This window comes from Carlito syrichta, unplaced genomic scaffold, assembly GCF_000164805.1.
Source record: "Carlito syrichta isolate Samal-C Ts95f unplaced genomic scaffold, Tarsius_syrichta-2.0.1 Scaffold314339, whole genome shotgun sequence".
NCBI classification, from domain to species: domain Eukaryota; kingdom Metazoa; phylum Chordata; class Mammalia; order Primates; family Tarsiidae; genus Carlito; species Carlito syrichta.
In genome coordinates, this window is record NW_007258435.1 from 1,045,906 (window position 1) to 1,066,811 (window position 20,906).

The following is a 20,906-nucleotide window of genomic DNA, read 5'->3' on the forward strand; positions in this document are numbered from 1 at the left end:
CTTCCAATCCATGAGCATGGGATATTTTTCCACTTATTTGTGTCATCTTTGATTTCTTTGAGCAGTGTTTTTTAGTTTTCATTGTAAAGGTCTTTCACGTTTCTGGTTAGGAAGATGCCAAGGTATTTCATTTTTCTTGTGGCTATTGTGAATGGAATTGTGCTTTTTATTTGGGTTTCTGTTTATTATTGGTGTAAAGAAATGCAATTGCCTTTTGCACATTTATTTTATACCCTGAGACTTTGTCAGAGTCCTTTATCAGTACAAGGAGGTTTTTCACAGATTCTCTTGGATTTTCAAGGTACAAAATCATGTCCTCTGCAAAGAGAGATAACTTGACTTCCTCTTTTCCTATTTGGATACCCCTGATTGCCTTCTCTTCTCTGATTGCTCTAACCAGGACTTCTAATACTATATTGAACAGGAGGGGTGAGAGTGGGCATCCTTGTCTTGTTCCAGTTTTCAAGCAAAGTGGTTCCAACTTTTGTCTGTTTAGTAATATGCTGGTTGTGGGTTTCTTGTAGATGGCTTTTACTGTTTTGAGGTATGTTCCACGTATGCCTAGATGTTCAAGGGTTTTTATCAAGATGGGGTGCTGGATTTTATCAAAAGCTTTTTCTGCATCTAATGATATAATCATGTGGTTTTTGTTTTGACATCTGTTGATGTATTTAATTACATTTATGGTTTTACAGATGTTGAACTAGCCTTGCATCCCAGGGATGAAGCCTACTTGGTCAAAATGGATGATTTTTGAGATGTTTTGTTGAATCCGGTTTGCTAGGATCTTGTTGAGAATTTTAGCATCTATGTTCATCAAAGATATTGGCCTGTAGTTCTCTTTCTTTGTAGGGTCTTTACCTGGCTTTGGTATCAATGTGATGTTAGCTTCATAAAATGATTTAGGGAGAGTTCCATCTTTCTCAATCACCTGGAATACTTTCAGTAGGATTGGTATCAGCTCCTCCTTAAATGTCTTATAGAATTCTGCTGGAAAGCCATCTGATCCAGGGCTTTTTTTGTTGTTGTTTTCTTATTACACAGTCAATTTCCTTGATTGTTATTGATCTATTTAGGGTCTCGATTTCTTCTTGTTTCAACCTAGGCAGTTTGTGTGATGTCAGAAAGTCCTCCATTTCCTTAAGGTTTTCAAGTTTGTTTCCATACAAGTGTACATAGTAGTCTCTAATAAGCTTTTGTATTTCTTCAGGGTCAGATATGACTTCATCTTTTGTGTTTCTGATTGTGTTTATTTGGGCTTTTTCTCTCTTCTTCTTGGTCAGTCTAGCTAGAAGAACATCGATCTTGTTTATCCTTTCAAAGAACCAGCTTTTTGTTTCATTGATTTTTTTGTATTATCTTTTTGTCTTCTATGTCCCGGATTTGGGGTTTTATTTTGGTGATCTAGATTCTTCTGCTGAAGTTAGGGATTTTGTGGTCTTGCTTTTCCAGCTTCCTTAGGTGACTTGTTAGGCTGTTAATTTGTGATCCTTCCATTTTCTTCATGTGCGTCTGTAGAGATATGAATTCCCCTCTTACTACAACTTTCATGGCATCCCAGAGATTTTGGTAAGATGTTTCTTCATTTTCATTTGTTTCCAGGTATCTTTTAATCTCCGTTTTGATTTCATCATGGACCCAGGAGTTGTTTAGCATCATGTTGTTTACTGTTCATGTCTTTGTGGGTTTTGGGGAAACTTGTTGGTGTTGATGTTTATTTTTATTCCACTGTGGTCCGAGAAGGTGCATGGTAAAATATCGATCTTTTATCGATCTTTTAAAATTTGCTTATGCTTGATTTATGGCCAAGTATGTGGTTTATCTTGAGTACGTTCTATGTGGTGATGAGTAAAATGTATATTATGGTCGTTGGATGGAGTGTTCTGTAGGTATCAATTAAATCCATCTGGTCAAGAATCACATTGAAGTTCCAGATCTCGTTGCTGATTTTTTGTCCTGATGATCTGTCTAGGGTTGTGAGTGTGGTATTGAAGTCCCCAGCTATGATAGTGTTAGAGTCAATATCTTTTTTGAGTTTACCTAGAAGGTGGTTTATGAAAGTTGGCGCTCCTATGTTGGGTGCATATATGTTAAGGATGAATATTTCTTGTTGATGGATTGAACCTTTTATCATTATGTAGTGGCCTTCTGTATCTTTTTTAATTTTTGATAGCTGAAAGGGTATTTTGTCTGAGAATAAAATTGCTATTCCTCCTTTCTTTTGTGTTCCGTTCACCTGAAAGTTTGTTTCCCATCCTCCTACTTTGAGTCTGTGAGTGTTCTTTCTAGTGAGGTGAGTCTCTTGAAAGCAATAAATTGTTGCCTGGTGATATTTTTTTCATTTTCTCATTCTTTGTCTTTTCAGTGGTGCATTTAGTCCATTCACATTCCAGCTAATTATTGAAATGTGAGAGTTGATCCCTATCATAAGGTTCTTACACAGTTGTTGTTGTTCCTGTTTGTTTGTTGACTTTCTTTTGGTTTTGGAGTTGATTCATGTGTGTTTTTAATCTTTTGCCTGTACTCTTATGAAGAGGGTTGTTGTTCTTTTTTCCCTTTCTTCTGTGTTCAGTTCTTTCTTAAGTGTTTCTTGTAGAGGTGGTCTGGTGGCAGCGTAGGTTCTTAGGGATTGGATATCTGAGAAAGATTTCAGTTCCAGGAGACCCAATTCTAAATACAGAAGCCAATGTGACTCACAGAGAATAATTGATATTTCTTAAAGCAGATAGCAGTTTGTCTCTTCATGATGATTCTGTGCACCTAAGGACAGAAAAGACACTAGATCTGCCTTGGACTTCATCTGTTTGGGCTCAGAGTCTCTGAAAAACATCATCTAAGTCTACCTAGAGAATATGCATGACCTGTAATAAACCTCATGTGCAATGACTACTTACTCTTGGAAACAGAACAGATGACTATAAGCCTCATTCAGGTAATAACAGCTCGATTTAACCATCGTGCCCAGGCCTTACCATCCCAGGATTCTAATACCTACATTGTTGTGATTGATGTGATAGCAGTATTTTTTCTTATCTGCTTTCCTAGTATGGATACAATTTTAGGAAATTGTTCCACTAGACTAGATAAGAGTATCAACTTAACCCAAAATGGTCAAGTTGAAGCTATGCCAACCTGAATAGGGGAGTCAGCTCATGGCTTGTCTCTTACCAGATATCTTACCAGTTTAAGAATCATAAAGCAACTGAACTCGGTGGCTCAGCCTGTAATCCCACGCCTTTGGGAGGCTGAGGAGAGTAGATTGCCTGAGCCTGCGGGTTCAAGACCCACCTGGGCAGGCGAGACCTCATCTCTGCAATAAATCAAAAAATTAGCCAGGCATGGTAGCGTGTGCCTGTAATTCCGGCTACTTGGAAGGCTGAGATGGAAGGATCACCAGAGCCCGGCAGGTTGAGGCTGCAGTGGCTGGGAGCGGCCACTGCACTCCAGTCTGGGTGACAGAGTGAGACTCCAACTAAAAAAAAAAAAAAAATCATAAAGCATCATTGAAAATGATAATGTGGGTAAAAATTACAAAGGACACCATGGAATGGCACTTCTCATGTATAAGGAAAAATATTTGAAAGCACATACATAATATATGAAGACTTTGAATAGTAAAATCTTTTATGAAAAACAATGAAAATCAGATTAGATAAAGAGGGAAGAAATATTTCAAATAATTTTAACAATTCGGAGCTATCCAAACTGCTGAAACTCTGTCACTTTCATGACCACTGGTTTTCTCTTTTTCTTTTTTTAGCTTTATTTATTTTTATATATTTTATTTTAAAGATGTGGGGTACAATTCAGGATGAGGTATACAAGTGGACATCATACTAGTAAACTTTGAGCCTCCCTTTGGTCTCCACTTTGCCTGGTTTGAGATCAGGTACCTTAGTGATGTTGTGTTCCCCTGCACCCCCAACTCCAGCAGTATCCAGCTACTGCCAATCCTTTCTTATAGTAAATGTTCGGGGTCCATTTATGAATGAGAACATGGACCACTGGTTTTCTCATTCACCAGTTTTCTTCTTTGGACTTTAGCTTTCATTAGCTAAACACCAATGGTGTATTACTATAAAAGATACACCAGATAAGAAGGGCATTATTTAAAGAGAACTGTTTTGATCAGGGCACAAGTACACCAGTTAATTCTTGAAGACACTGTGTAGATTTTGTGAACTCTGCTAAACATCTATGGAAATTTATATTAACAAGTCATTAAAATAATACCTAACCAGAGAACTCCTATGAAGATGAAATAAGATAATGCATGCAAATTTCTTAGCACAGGCAGAGCCTGCCACATAGTAGGTACTCAATAAATGTTGACGTTATTATAGGGAGGGAATGGTTAAAAAACATTAGGAGTTTCCAAAAGGAAGCCAAATTCTGCTGTGTGATTTGGAAAGTATAAATCAGAGATCAGGAATGAAACTGATTTCTCGGAGGTGATGAGAAAGACATGGAGGACTTTACCCACTTGTTAAACTGGGTCAGATTAGGATAGGCTTCAACAAACCTGTGCTGTAAAACCATTTATGTCTCCCTCTCCCAGAGGGACATTGGGATTCTTCTACAAAGTGACCTGCCAAACCACAAAATCAAGGATGAAGACACCTATATAAACTTCCAATAGGGGCAAGGATACTCCATTAGCCTGTATCCCAAGGTCCAGGGTTTATGCAGAATCCAGGGAAACTACAAAGCACCAGATGATAAATGAAGGGATTGTTGGGAATGTGCCATTGGTATTATCACACTTCTTTTTTTTCTTTTTGAGTTGGAGTCTAACTCTTGTCACCCAGGCTGGAGTGCAGTGGCACGCTGACAGCCACCACAGCCTCGACCTGCTGTGCTTAGGTGATCCTTCCACCTCAGCCTTGGTAACTGGAACTGCAGACACATGCCACCATGTCTGACTAGTTTTTGTGACTTACTGTAGAGACAAGTCTCGCCAAGTTGCCCAGGCTGGTCTCAAGTTCCTGGGCTCAGGCAATCCTCTCATCTCAGCCTCCCAAAATGCTGAGATTATAGTCTGAGCCGCCGTGCCCAACCTTGTCACACTTTCTAAATGCAACTCTGTCTCCTGATGTCCTCTGTGAGCCATGGCTGCTACACACTCAGCTCTGAATATCTTTCAGAAAGTGGGGCAGAGATGAACCATAGCTGTTAGAGGTTACACAGTGCCACCACTGCCCCTGGGAGCACTTGATGGAGCTTCAGTCTCCAATGTCTCAGCTCCTCTTGAGCAAAAGTAAGGTCAGCGCTCATTACCTGTTCATTACCAGCAGGAGAGCCTCATTATTCATCTGCTGTTGGAGGGAAGAGAAGCTGTTGAGATTGTTGAGTTTTCATTATACCTTGCCCTGAGAAAGAGATTAACATTTTTTTCCCCTCAAAACCCATAAAATTAGAAACCTAGAAATGGAATGAGGACTTGATTCAATTAATAAGACTGGAAACAGACTCTCTTATTTCTGGCAAGGAGAGGACAATCCAGGGAAAGGGAGTTATTACATATTTTTTACAGGAACCGAGAAATTGTCTTTGTTTTCAAGTCTTAACTACCAAGAAGACCATAAGAAGCAATAGGTTGGCATTAGGAGACTAATAAAGATACGTACTATGTAAATGATTCATGCCAGTTGCAGTTAAATATTGTATCAGTCAGTATGGAACATGAAGATTCTTCTGAAATTCCAGATTGTTACCACGATTGAACCATTTTTTGAGTAATCATTTCAAGTAAAAGTAATCATGGTTTTTGGTGAGATCAAATGGCCTTAAGGTCCTTGTGATTTCCCTGTGAGTCCAGTTATGCATTATCTTTGTTAAGCCAAAAGAAAGACTCAGTTTATAATGAATATAAACATAATCAGAACTAAAATAATGCAGCATTAAATATGTCTTTCTAGAAAATTGAAAAGAGAACTTTACAGAGGGTATAGAAAAGAAGACAATACTCCATATTATATTTTCATATACATAGCATTAAATATAGTAGTAATATTATGGAATGTTTTAAAAACAGCAGGCAAAGCAATATGGAAAGACTCAATACAGGAAGACTTGTGTGTATTATGAGGTAAATAGGCTAGGCACAGTGGCTCACACCTGTAATCCCAGCACTTTGGGAGGAAGAGGCGGGAGGATTGCTTGAGCCCAGGAGTTCAAGACCAGCCTAGGCAACATGACACCTCTTCTCTACAAAAAAATTAAAAAATTATCCGGGCATGATGGCACGCACCTGCAATCTCAGCTACTCAGGAGGATGAAGTGGAAAAATCACCTGAGCCCCGGAAATCAAAGCTGTGGTGAGCCTTAATCATGCCACTGCATTCCAGTCTGGGCAACAATGAGACCTCGACTCAAAAATAAATACATAAGGTAATAAAATTTAGGAATTCTGCAGGCTGCTGAACTGGTATGAGGCCTGGCCTGGGTCACTTTCTGTTGTCTAACATGTGTTCCTTGCTGGTGGCACACACCCAACATGAAAATAAGCTCTTCTGATTAAGTCATCCCATAAGTCTGCGAGCCAAGCTCTGTGGAGTGGGTCAGATGAATGACTTCTAGTTTCCTAAGTGGTTTCTGTGTGACAGTTGTGCTCGTGGTAGGAGTAAGGGCTTTCGAGAAGCACCCCATGATTTGAGGCAATTACACAGCCTGGTTCACGGCTGGGAAACGCCAGCACCTGCCAGATGGTGCTGGCAGGAAGTGGCCAGGCCCTATTTCACCACTGCCTGATGAGGAAGCTCAGAGTTAGGGCAATACACTGCAATTGGCTCTTATGTCACTTTGCACCTGTTAGTGAAGAGACCCAACTATTTGTGTCGTTTGTACACAAGGGATTTCTTTCTTACCTTTGGAGTTACTGTTATTCTCATTCTGGTTAAAGAGAAAGGCATCCATTCTCATTCCTACAAAAAATAAAAAGCAATAGGCAGGGAAAGTAATGAAATTCTTTTCTATGAAGATATTTAGTGAACATGATGAAATGAAACAGACAGATAAAATAATTTGATTTGGTTATTTCTCCTGGAATCTAGAACCTGAGATAAAATTGGGGTTTTGCTGCTGCAGAGTATCAGTGCAGTTCCTGAGGGGCGACCTGTAGAAATGAGGTACTCACTCTATCTAAGCACTTTGGAAGATGAGGGTTGTCTCAATGGTCTCCGTGGGCTGGATGATGTTCTCCTCCCTGCCAGTGCATTCCCCCAAATCAAGCTGGCAATGGTTTATTGATTTCTGCATAGAATGAAGGAATTTGCACCAAGGGAGTCTATAGTTATTTTCTGAGGAGGCAAAGGAGTATAAAAAGATAGTTCAGAAGCTTCATGGTAAAAGTAGGAGACCCAAAGGAGGGGAGAAAAATTCTAGCCAACAAAACAGAAGACTTTTCACATTGAGAGTCCAAATGAACCAGGGAGAGAAGCTCTGCCTCTTGTTTTACCAAGGCAATGGAGGTGAACCAAACACAGAGACTAAGAAGAAATGACCCAGGAAAAGAGTGAAATCACACATCTACACGTTCAAACCTTGTGTAGAGTGTGTCCTACAGTTCTTCAGAGAGTAAACATGGAAGAAAATCGATGCTCAAGACTTGTAGTAATAAGGACTTGTCTGCTCTTCATATGCTCTAGAAGGATTATGGGCTTTGAATCCACAGGGCTGGGCTCAAATCTAGTTTGAATTCTTGATATGTGATCTTGGATGAGTTATCTGGCCTCCCTAAATCTGCTTCCTCCTTGTATAAAGGAAATAAGTAAGAACGAAAACAAGGGTGGGCATTTAAGTGTCCAAGGAGTGTCTATTTCTTTCCTCATTCCTCTTTTAGCCCTGAAAAAGAGACACTGAGGAGTCTTTGTATAGGGGCGATAGGGGTACATCAAGGAGCCAATCAGGGGTGCTGTACTCTTGGAGCATGAGTCCAAGGAGTGAGATTTTGCAAACCCAATCTAAGACTGGCCCTACTTATCTTAGACCAGGGTCACCCAAAAGCTGAACCAGAAACTAAGGCTTGTGCATAGATAGCTTGATTGGAAATATGGTCCTCAGAGCAAAACTACCTGCAGGACAAGGAGAGTGGAATGGAGCAAGGGAAAGAGCCAGCCCAAGGATGCATCCTTGCATAGGCTGTCTGGACCCACTGGGGCTCGGGAGAGAGTTTACAAAGCATCTCAGAACTTCTGCCAGAGTATGACATGGGATGCATTTATTCACTGACTCCAGATCCTCATTGGTCAAGAGCGGCCCCCAGGGTACTAACTCCCCTGCACTGCTGGACTGTGCCTGAGTGCCCAGTGGATGCCCAGGACTATTAAGCCAAAGATGAGAAATGCCTAAGGCAGGAAGCAAGGGGTCCTTGTGAGGGGGAGGCCACTGTCTGGGAGCATTTGTGCACAGCTTCTTGGGATTGTGGTCTATGCAATGAGCAATCAGTCATGCTCAGCAGCTCCATACACTTCTCCATATTAACTCTCCTTCTCTCCCAGCTTCTCTCCCCTTGTACCTATCCCTCCCTGACACTATTCCCTGACAAAACAATAACCCATTCACCTTTTTGACAAATGTGTACTAGGTATTTATCATGGGCCAGACCCTGCCTGGGGTACTGTGAATACAGAGATGAACTTTTATATTCAATGACTTGTCTGATATCAGATGTTCTCTCAGAAACCATATTGGGGTTTGTTTTGTTTTGTTTTGCTTTGTTTTTTTGAGTTGAAGTCTCACTCTGTTGCCCAGACTGGAGTGCAGTGGCCGCTCCCGGCCTGCTGGGCTCCGGCGATCCTTCCGCCTCAGCCTTCTGAGTAGCCGGAATTACAGGCACGTGCTACCACGCCCGGTTAATTTTTTGATTTATTGTAGAGATGAGGTCTCGCCTGCCCAGGCGGGTCTCGAACCCGCGGGCTCAGGCAATCCACTCACCTCAGCCTCCCAAAGGCGCGGGATTACAGGCTGAGCCACCGAGCCCGGCTAGAAACCATATTGTTTAATTCCCTTTCATGGAGGTCAAGAAGTCCTGGCCACATGGTCCAGAGCTGGGCTTGCCTGAATGAGTCAAGGAAGAGAAAAGGGATAAGAGATGGAGCAGAAAGCAAAACAAGACAAAGCCATTCAGGACCAGGTTCTGAAAACAAAGGTATCAGGAGCTCCTTCCACATGGGTCTGGGCCTTCAGACAATTAAAAGATTTATTTTTAAAAAGGCTCACTGGCCTGGTGTGGTGGCTCATGCCTATAATCCCAGCGCTTTGGGAGGCCAAGGTGAGTAGGATTCCTTGAGCCCAGGAGTTTGAAACCAGCCTAGGCAACATAGCCAAACCTCGTCTCTACAAAAAAAAAAAAAAAATAGTCAAGTGTGGTGGCACGCACCTATAAAGTGAGTAACAAGAAAGAAGGCTAGAAAGGTAAGCGGAGGCTATGTCATGATGGGCCTCGTAATTATAACTTACTAAAAGTCCACTAAGCCCATGGCATATGGCCATGCTCATTCCATATTAATCTCACTTATCCTCTTCACAGCCCTAGAGGCAGATAAATTAGTCCCATTTTTCAGGTGAGGAAAGTTTCTTTAACATAACCAACACAGCACATCTTCTCAGTGAAGGAGCCAGGATGTAACTAGGGACTGACTCCACAGTCTATCCTTTGTTTTGTTTTGTTTTGTTTTTGAGTTGGAATCTCACTCTATCACCCAGGCTGGAGTGCAGTGGCACACTAATGGCCACTGCAGCCTCAACCGGCTAGGCTCAGGTGATCCTTCTGCCTCGGCCTTCCAAGTAGCTGGAACTATAGGCATGCACCACCACACTCGGCAATTTTTTTATTTATTGTAGAGATGAGGTCTCGCCAAGTCGCCCAGGCTGGTCTCCAATCCGTGAGCTCAGGCAATCCTCTCACCTTGGCCTCCCAAAGTTCTGGGATTATAGGCGTGAACCACTGCTCCCCGGCCCAGTCTATCCTTTTTTTACTTCTCTCTCCTCTCTCTACTTGGGTATGCCACATGCGGAATGGGGGCTTTATGTCAGTCATTTTTCCTAGGCAAAAATGTAGCCATGTAAAAAGAAAGGGGAAAAGGATTGAAAGGATTGGTCAGAAGAGTGAAGGATTTCCCACGGGAGCTAGGCTAGAAGGAGAAGGAAGTGATGAGAATTTCTGGAGAGTGGGAGCGATGTGAATCTGAAGAACAGGGACATAGGGATAATTAAGAGAAAACACCGCAGGCGAGGATGTTGTGGTCAGATGGGATTATTGCCATTTGAGCGGATCTTCAACCAAAGGACCACCCAGAGCATCCTTCAGCCCCGGAGCTGAGGGTGTTAGCTGTTGATGGAAACTGGCAAACTTCCCGTGGCAGCACACAGACAACCACCTCCTCCGACAGGCAGAGGTCCAGGCTCCTTATCTGTGTGAGGAAATGGACTTCTGAGCCTGAGTTTGATAAACTGTGTTTTTTTGTTCTGTGGGTTTTGAGTCAATGACTCACTCTGTCACCTAGGTGAGAATGCAGTGGTGTGATCACAGCTCACCACAGCCTTGACCTCATGGGCTTAGGCAATCCTTCTGCCTCAGCCTCCCAAGTAGCAGAGACGACAGGCGTGATCCACCATGCCCAGCTACTTTTTTTATTTTCTGTAGTGATGAAGTCTCACTGTGTTGCCCAGGTTAGCCTCGAACTCCTGGACTCAAGTGATCCTGTCACCTTGGCCTCCCAAGGTACTGGGATTACAGGCATGAGCCACTGCTGTTTTATTTAATTTCTGCTTTCAATGGTTTACTTTTGCTTAGGGAGATAGAAATAAGAAACATTGATATGGAGATGAGGAGGAGGCAGTGTGATGTGAGAAAAAGAAAAGGAAGCAAACAAACACTGTCATCTGAGACTCTTGCTGAAATGGCTCCTCTCTCCCTGGCTGTGTTTAATATCTCACATACCTTCAATGAGCTGAAGTGAATGTGAAGTTGAAAGCCATTTTGATTTGAAATAAAAGTCTTGTAGAAGTGAGTTTTAATATATCATGAAAATCATTTTGAAAAATATTGAAAACTCTTAAGAAAACTGATTTACAGATGGCAGTAGAAATAATTTTCATGCAAATGACAAATGCAGCTTATTTTCATTGGAATTATCTATTTTCATTAGAACAGGCTACTGTCTACATTTCTCCTCTTAAAATCATTCTTGCAATAGTTAAATTGGACTCACATAGTAATATGTTATAATATAATATAATATATTATAATATAATGCCATGAGTGTATCCTCTGAGGGATGTCTTTATTTGGAAAACACAGGGTTTTCAAGTTGTCTTTCTTGTTTACAGCTTTATTGAGGTATAGTTCACATGCCACATGTGTAGTTTAGTGATTTTCAGTTGTGCAAACTTTACCCCAATCTGGTTTATAGAACACTACCATCAGCTGACAAAGTTCCTTCTTGCCTGTCTATAGTCAGTTCCCTCTCCCACCCTAGCCCCTGGCCGCCACTCAACTGTTTTCTGATTCTACAGTTTCACCTTTCTAAAAAGTTCATAGAAATGAAATCATATATGGTCTTTTGTGTCTGGTTCCTTTTACTCAGCATAGTTTTGAAGTTTTATCAATGTTGCGCATTGTTGCATGTATCAGTAGCTCATTCTTTGCTATTGCTGAGTAGTTTTCCATTATGTGAATTTACTATGTTTTGTTTATCTTTTCACCAGTTGATAGACATTGGGTTTGTTTCCAATTTTTGATCATTATAAATAACGCTGTGTACATTTGCATACAAGTCTTTGTGTGGTTATACATTTTCATTACTTTTAGGTAAAGGAGTGGAATTGCTGCATCGCATGGTGAGTAAATGTTGAACTTTTAAGAAATTTTCACATTGTTTTCCATAGTGGCTGCATGTTTTTATGTTCTCGCAGCAGTGTGTGAGGATTCATTTCTCCACATCCTCACATATGACACTATCGGTTTTTTTTTAATATAGGCATTCAAGTGGATGTGTTGTGGTATCGAACTGTGGTTTTAATTTGCTTTTCCTTAACAATAAATAATATTGGGAATTTTTCATGGGATTTTAGACATTTGTGTATCTTCTTTGGAGAAGTGTCTGTTGAATTTTTCCCATCTTTTTTATAGAGTTGTTTTGTCTTACTTTTGAGTTGTAAAAGTTTTTCTATATATTGTGAATACAAGCCCTTTATTAGCTGTACGATTTGTAAATACCTTTCTCCTAATCTGTGACTTGTCTTAGCATTTTCTTATCAGTGTCTTTTGAAGAGCAAATGTTTTTTCTTTTGATGACATTCAATTTATTCATTTTTTTTCTTTTGGTGTCATAGCTAAGAAATATACCTAACCAAGGTCACAGAGATATTCTCTTACATTTTATGCCAAGGATGGAAAAACTGACTTTTATTCTTTAAAACAATGACTAACAATCATCTGGAAGTCACAGCAAGGAGTTTGGCAGTGTCTGTTAGTTTTGTGGTTTCATGATTGTGATAAAGATAGAGGCAGGAGGCCAGGTATATTATTATCATTTCAAATAATTGTAACTTTTGGCCCTAGCAGCCTTGTGTCATTCCTACTGCTGAGCACAGTGCTCAGAAAAGTTTCCCTCTGCCTGTTTGCCATCAGTCTCCTCTCTGACCACCCCCAGCCTCAGGCATTCATTGATCTGTACATAATTGATTTTCAGGTTATTGAGTTAAATTTAATTGAATCCTCCAAAATTCCCTGCACATTTTACTCTTTGCTTGAGAAGATGGTGCTCTTGATGCTTCCTTTGAAAGAAAAGTTCTTTAACTCATGCACCCAGCTTAGTACTTTCAGTCTCATCTGATACCATGATGAAGTCAAAACTCTATAACACGGCATTTAAGCTCCCTCACAACCAACTGGGCACCAAATCAACATTTCTGCTCCATCGCCCCTGCCTAGTATCCGTCAGCCCCATTTGGGTACTTGCCAGAAACACACCATACCCTTGGAATTTACTCACCGCTTCCCTCTTTTCTGCCTGGAGTATTCTTGTTACTGTGCCAGGGCAATGCAGAGTTCAAGTTTTGCCTCCCAAAGCCTTTCCTCTTCCCTTTTGAGAAGAATTGGATGCATCCTATTTCATGCTCCCATAGGGCTCCCATCCTGTTAAAATGGAACATTTGCCTCATGGTTTTGTTTGTAGCTATATTCTCATACAGCTCACTTCTGTTTTCCAAGCCCAGATTCAAGCTCTTCAGGGGCATGAATTATGCCAAAATCGCATTTGAATCCTCCCCCGACTCAGTGTCTGAAACTTCATGGTTGTCCAATAAATGTGGTGAATACAATGTTTGAGACCAGTCATACAAAAAACTCTGAATGCTTTTAGACACCACGCTAATTCTACAGCTCGAGAGCTTCTGCCTAAAAATGAAAATCCTCCCTTCTAAGCTCTGCCATTTTAGAAATATCCTAGTCTGGAAGTCCTCCCAGGCATTGGTACCTCCACACAGTAGTATGTGCTTTCTTCTCAATTTTGTATGCTTGCCCGCCACATAAAATTTTCAGCATTCAGTGTCAAAGTTATTATCACCTGCTTCCTGCTCTTGAGCAAACTGTTCTCAGAATTGAATAGAGGATTGCTTGTCTCCATCCAAACCTTTGCTCTCCATTGAAATCAAGAGTACATCTTTCAAACATGAACTTTTTTTCAGCTTCTTAATTATGTGCCTACTTAATAACATAGCTAATTTGCAAAATCTGCACATAAGGTCTCTTAAACTAGTTAAATGTACACAGAAAACATTGAGAATTTATCTATCTCTTGTTGGTTCTTTTTTTTTTTTTGGAGTCTCACCCTGTTGCCCAGGCTGTAGTGCAGTGGCACACTCATGGCCACTGCAGCCTCGACCTGCTGGCCTCCGGCAATCCTTCTGCTTCAGCCTTCCAAGTAGCTGGACCTTCAGGCACGCGCTATCATGCTTGTCTAATTTTTTGATTTATTGTAGAGACGAGGTCTTGCAAAGTTTCCCAGACTGGTCTCAAACCCCTGGGCTCAGGCAATCATCTCACCTCGGTCTCCCAAAGTGCTGGGATATAGACTTGAGCCACTGTGTCCAGCCCCATCTCTTGTTCTTATAACCCACTTTGTCAAAATCAGAAGTTAACGCAGAGTCCAATTGAGTATTAGTAGATCTTCTAGAGCTATTAGGGTATTTAGACCTTCCAAAAAACAAACTTTTTTTTCTGCAAGGTTTGTGAGAGGGGTTGGAGATCAACAATTAATGTTTTGTCCTCTAGCAAGGTCCTAGAATTTTCTTACTTAGAATTCTTGAAGGAGACACAAACCTAGACTTTGAAAGCCTCCTCAGACTGACTGAATGACTGCCCCTGGCCTAGTGAGGTGTGGTGAGATGGCACCCAATTTTGCCTGCTTAATCTAAGCTAGCTGACCAGGCAGAAATAAGACCTTTAACAGTTTATTCTGACAGTTCCTGAGCAATCCCCAACCCAGTACCCTATAAAAAACCATATGAGATTCTCCTCTGCAGCCCTACAGATGTCTCCAGGTTGTTTCCCATCCCTTGGTCTTAGACCTTCTTCTTGGTGGTCTCCCTGGGGTCCTTTCTGCTGCCACCTACTTGAATTTTGTTCTTTATCCAGCCCCTTCATTTTTAAACTCTGGTGAATGCTCTGCCAGGCTTTTGGATCGCCTTCTCCCCAAGATGTTGCCTGTCCTATTGCTCAACTTGATTTCATGGACACAGATCCAGCAAGTAATGCCCAGATCCAGCCTCCACTGAGAACCCCCGAGCCCACTGCTCCTTGAGAGGGGTGCTGACTTGTGTGGTCTGCTAGCATCAACCTTCCATTTGTTGAGATAGCATCATGGGCCTCATACTTATTTCTCCATGCCTACCTGCACCCTGACCTGATAACCAGCAGCCTCGAAAAATTGGATATTTAACTGATATGTGGTTTTTCCTTCAGTTGTGGCATCTCAATGGCTGTCACTATTGGTGACTGGTTTATTTGACTCTACTTACATTATAGCAGATTTGATTGTCATAATTCAGAGTGTTAGGGCTAGGGCAGACTTTAGAGATGTTCCAAGCAGGACCCCTTATATAGAAAATCTTTTAAGTAAACATTTTCCTCGAAATCTTTGTCATGCCTTTATTTTTATTTTTTATTTTTTGAGTCAGAGTCTCACTCTGTCATCCAGGCTGGAGTACAGTGGCATGATCACAGCTACCACAGCCTCAACCTGCTAGACTCAGTTGGTCCCTCCACCTCAGACTCCCGAGTAGCTAGGGCTACAGGTGTATACCACCACACCTGGCTGATTTTTTTAGTTTTTTCTAGACACGAGGTCTTGCTATGTTGCTTAGGCTGGTCTTGAACTCCTGGCTAAAGCATTCCTCTTGCCTCGGCCTTCCAAAGTGTTGGAATTATGATGTGAGCCATTGTGCCTGGTCAGTGATACCTTTAATATGTGAAATTGAAATCCCAGCACTTTGGGAGGCCAGGGCGAGAGGATTGCCTGAGCCCGGGAGTTTGACACCAGCCTGGGCAACTTGGTGAGACTTGTCTATATGATAAATCACAAAAACTAGCTGGGCATGGTGGCGTGCATCTGTCGTTCCAGCTACTTGGAAGGCTGAGGTGGAAGGATCACCTAAGCCCTGCAGGCCAAGGCTGTGGTGGCCGTCAGCCTGCCATTGCACTCCAGCCTGAGCGACAAGAGTGAGACTCCAACTCAAAAAAAAAAAATGTGAAGTTATTTTTCATAAAGATTTTTCAGCCCAGTTTATTTGAAAATTACCACAATGTCTAATTAAAAGATAATAATAATTACAATGTAACTTAGAAATGTATTACATCTACAACATTTCCTTCTTTCTTTGCTTTTTCTTTGTCCTCCTATTTCACTTTTTTTCTAACTTTCCAACTTTCTTTCCCAAAAGCTACAAATATTTGCCCTTAGAAAACAAATGCTCAGTTTACCCACAAAAAATTTTCCATGAAAACTCAACTGAAGAAACAAAGAGGCAATAATTCTAGGTTCAATGTTCTTATCAGCTAACTTTGATAAAAACCAGAGGCTTTTCTGTCCTGATTCTTCTAAGGGGCTGGACAGTGTGACCAAGAATACTCTCTTCCTGAGGGTGCTCCTAAACTGCTCTTTGAATTGCTATTTCTTTCACATCGTTGCAATGAATATATTTTCTGTAGAGTCCATTTTAGGGGTGGTGAAAGAGTATGATCGTCTCATAGAAAAGGTGGCTCCTAAGAAATTCACGTCTTTTAACACAGACAGCAGAATATTTCCAAGCTCCTAAATCAAACCATTGGGTTGGTTAAATCTCTTACAGAGAATGGTGTTTCTAGCATTCATACTGTTTCGTTCTTACCTTTTACAGAGAACATGGTCTCCTGGGGAGTTAATATTTAACTTGCAGGAAACTGAATTATATTTGAAATGCTCAGGAGAAGGATGCTCTTTGAAATAAATCTGATAAATTTTTTTGCCATCAAATGGCCACATATTGATTTATTTATTTTTGATAAATGCAGATTTTTCACATAGCCTGTTTAAAGAAAATTAAATGCACTAGGAGTTAAATATTTCATGCATTACTCTGCTGTTTTGCTAGTAAATTCTTTGTAGTGCAACATGCATATCAGTAAGTGACTGAGATTTGTTCTTTGTAAGAAATAGCCTACGGCTGGAATGAAAGATTTCCAGCTATTGGGTTTATGATAATATACCTTCCCCAGCACTGATAGCAAGTGGAAAATACAATTCTTCATGTCATGTCTGTCTCTATTTCTCATTTTCATGCTTCTGTTGTGATTACAGAGCCTGACTACCTTGGCAAAACACATTTTGCAATGTTCCTGTAAAGATCATAGTAATCTGTGACATGGCAGGAGTGATGTCCCCTGGGTTTGTTAAATTGGGACCTTTTGCCTTCCCAATCCCCATGCCTGGGCTCACGTTTGAAAGCCTAAGTTATAGAAAAGAATTATTCACAGATGCAGCTGGGAGGAACACAGAGGTGGCTTCAGCCAGCCAGCCCCCACACTGTCCATCAGCCCTTGTGCCCAACATTTCTGACTAATCCCTGAGATGAAAAAATAAGATCGTCATTCTGTAGGATGTCTGAAACTCTTTCTAGAAAAGGCACTTCTGTTTACTGTGAATAGGACATGCTCTCTGTGGCAGAGATAGTAATACTCACTAAATAATCCACATGCACCCCAATAATTCCTAAACTCCCTTGTGCCAAAGTCATTAACTCCTTCTGCTCAGTGGGTTGTGAGCAGAAAATGTGTGTGTCGCTTCTAATGGGAGTAAGGTAAGAGCCCAAGAATGTGAGACTTTGGAAGCCACTTGTTGAGATGACAGCATCATAAAATGGTAGTGTCTCCAACAGACTGGAGCAGAGGCCTCTGCACACCCACACTGGACAGAAACATGGGCATGATATAGACTGTATTATGTTAAGCACCTTGACGTCTAGGTTAATTTCTTACAGCAGTATAGATTAATTCTCTCTCCCTGCACTACCACCCTCTACTCCCATTAGGGAGGGAGCACATGGGGGGATCCAAAAAACCCGAGAATTTATTTATTAAAAGTTGTGTACTTATTCTTACATGTTTAACTTCAATCACCTTCAAAGTACTCACCGTTTGATGTAATATACCTATTGAGATGCTTTTTTCACTGCTCAAGACAGTTTTTGAACTTGTCAATTTTGATGCCTTTTAGTACTTCCGCTGTTTTTTGTTTCACCTCTTTCACGTTGGCAAAAGGTTTCCCTTTGAGAACTTTTTTCATCGGGGAAATAAAGTCTCTCAGTGCAAGATCAGGTGAATAGGGGAGGTTGGGGAATGAAGGTCATGCCATTTCTGGTCAAAAACTCTGAACACCTAGTGCAGTGTGGGCAGATGCATTGTCATGGTGAAAGAACCATTCACCTGTTTTCCATAACTTGTGATGTTTTTTCCTCAAATCGTGACACAATCTTCTCAAAACTTCCAGAAAACTTTGATTGACCATTTGACCCAGAGGAACAAATTCCAGTGTACTACAAGGGATCTGACCTCTAAAATAAAAAAAGAAAAGATAACTCTGGGCTTTTGCCCCCCCCCCCATTGGGATTTTGACCTGTGTGCTGGCTACATCCCTACCTTAGTGGCTTATACTATTCAGCAAGAATAACAATTGTCTTTGAAATGTGATTTTTTTTTTTTTTTTTAGTGGCTGGCCTGCCAGGTGTTCCAAAATGCTATTTTCTGCTATTAAATGGCTACCATTTTGCTGTGTGTTGTTTTCTTGACAAGTGGACAAGGTATGGCACATTTAGAATACTAACTTCCTATGTGGCTTTTTTTTTCCTTCTCAGTGGCATATGTAGAAATCTCTGTTTATAGGAAGATAAATAGATCTTATTTCTGACTCTACAAATGTTTCTGAGTATGTTATTCTCAAGACCTATATACAGAATTAAATTTCTCTTTCTTAGAGTTCACCCGACTTTCCAATTTTTTAAATTGGAACTTTCTGTTTTATAATCTGAAGGGAATCACTTGGGAAGTGGACCTCGAGATGAAGGAATAGGCTTATCTCTATGGCTTGGCCTTCCCCTGTCTCCTCCCGCTTTCTTCAAATTTCCTGTTTGGTCAGAGAGTCAGAGGAACAGAGCTGGGACTGAGCTCAGTCAGAATTCTAGTTTGACTCCTGGAGATGGGGAGGTCAGAGGAGGAGAGTAGCAACACTGGACTATCTCTCCCTGTTCTCTACCTGTTTTCTACTTAAATTGTTTGCTTTTCTATGTTAGAAATAAATTAATATAATACCTAAGACAACAAATTAGGCATAATTCACAACTATTTTTGTTTAAGCAAGTTTATACTAAAACCATGGTCAGTGTTAGCCACCTTCTATTTATTCTGAGTGTAAGTTTTATGTGACAAATGTTACTTAGGTTTGTGCCCTTTGGCTGCACCAACATATATACAAGGGAGCATTATCTAGAAACTGAAAATGAGAGATCAGTTTTGAGGGCAAATCAACATCACCGGACTATTTATTCATTTAGAATTTCTATGGTTCTGGCCATGACCTTGTAAGGGATTTGGATCGTCAATTATCAATCCTCCTAGATGTGCATGCTGCTGGTTGCAAGGAACAGCCGATCTCAGTGTCTTAACTCACTGGTGCAGATAGATATCCATGGCTAGACAACAAACCACTCCAAGACTTAACAACTGAGACTTAACAATTTATTATTTTTTATGATCCTAAGGGCTGAGAGGATGGTTCTTCTGTTGCATGTGGTTTAACAAATCACTCATCTATTTTCAGCTGGGGCCAGAAAGTCCGAGAGGGTCTCTCATCTCCCAGGGTCTCTTTCCACTGGCCTCTTAGCATCATTAGTATGGCTTGTACTTCCCAGAGGGAACATTACAAGAGGATAGATCAGGGTGCAGAGACCTATCACACCTCTGTTTGCACATGCTTTGTGACATGGCCAAGCCCAGAGCCATTGTGAGAGGGGACTCTACAAGGGTATGGTTGCTAGAAACAATACACAAGAATGCATAAGACTGAAGAAAGACAGGAAGACATCTCAACCACAAGACTACTCTGGCAAACCTCATTGAGAAATGAAACGCTGTTTAGGGTACCAAGAGATTCAGAGGCCTAGTGGTCATAGTATAAGCGTAGCAGGTGCTTGCTTCCAATGCCATGGTCACTCAGGTCTTCTCTGTCTCTGCTTCTATTGAACCTCTGCTACCCCCTGGCTTCCTCCTGCTCTTGATACCTTCTAACCTTGGCTGACTCATGGCTTCTCATACTGTCTTGCCTCTGTCCGACATTTGGTCTTTGCTTCTACACCAAACGGCTGACTCACTCTCTCTTGCTGGCTCACATTCACTCTCCCCATGAGAAAGGAATTTTTTGCCACTTGGTCACTCTTCAGCCCCTCTCAAGGAGCCAAGTCCTCTCACGGGCTCTATACGGCTGCCTGCCTTTGTTCAGACACCCACCCTGATTCTTTTAGCCTTGGTCAGGGTGGTGGGATCGATGCAGAAAGAAAGACTGTGAGCATGACAGGCATTCAGAGTGGCGTAGTGCCCTCCGCATTCTGTTTGGCTGATTGTGATTGGAGGAGGAGTGGGCTGAAGAAGGAAATTCCCTTTTTGTGTGTGAAGAACTAGTTGCTCTCTGTCTTACTCCAACCATCCTTCCTTTTCCAACCATCTTCACTCATCCCTGAAGTTAATCCTGACAACCGTCATCAGATAACTGACTGGATGAACAGAGGAAGCGTGGAACAGTTGCCATCCCCCGTCGGGGCTGCTGTTACTCTCATACATGTCCTTTGTCTTAGATGTCTCAATTATATCATTGTCTCAGATTGTACTGTTTTGCTCTTGTAATTGCTGTGCACAGTAAAAGAGATATGAAAAAGCCAGCACCCAAATATTGGTTTTGCAAATAACTAGGTTTCATTGAAAAACGTTGGCATTTTGGATAGTCTAACCTCTATATCAAAAAACTGTTAAGAAATTTTAAAAATCTAAAACATCCTTAAAATACTATTTTATATATTTTTATGCTTTAATGCATGACCTATCTCCAGAAGGATTCACAACACTTGGTAAATAATAACTGCCTCACAAGGGAGAAATTGAGTTGCTGGTTGCTTCCTTTGTATTCTGTGGTCTTTTGTACTTTATGGTTGTTATACCATGTGCATATATTATCTACCTTTAAAATTAACCTTTTAAGATATGTCTTGTCTATATTATCCTAACTTTCTGTCCCTTTAAAAGGCTAGGGTCAGTATGTGGCACAATTCCAGGGTACACCATTCACATGATGTGAAGGAGCCCCTGAAGTTGTACTATG

General features: G+C 41.1%; 1 protein-coding gene across 18 annotated transcripts in view; it reads left to right on the top strand.

The window, feature by feature from the left end:
- The window catches only part of NRCAM (neuronal cell adhesion molecule), a 287,278-nt gene that overhangs the window by 178,402 nt on the left and 87,970 nt on the right, over positions 1–20,906 (top strand). Inside the window, exon 1 of one of the 18 annotated variants that reach the window (XM_008071481.1) lies at positions 18,321–18,339. The exons of the other annotated variants lie outside the window; for them this stretch is intronic. The gene's annotated coding sequence lies outside the window, so the exon portion shown is untranslated. Of the gene's footprint in view, positions 1–18,320; positions 18,340–20,906 lie in introns of those variants that run through there. 18 annotated transcript variants of the gene reach the window in all.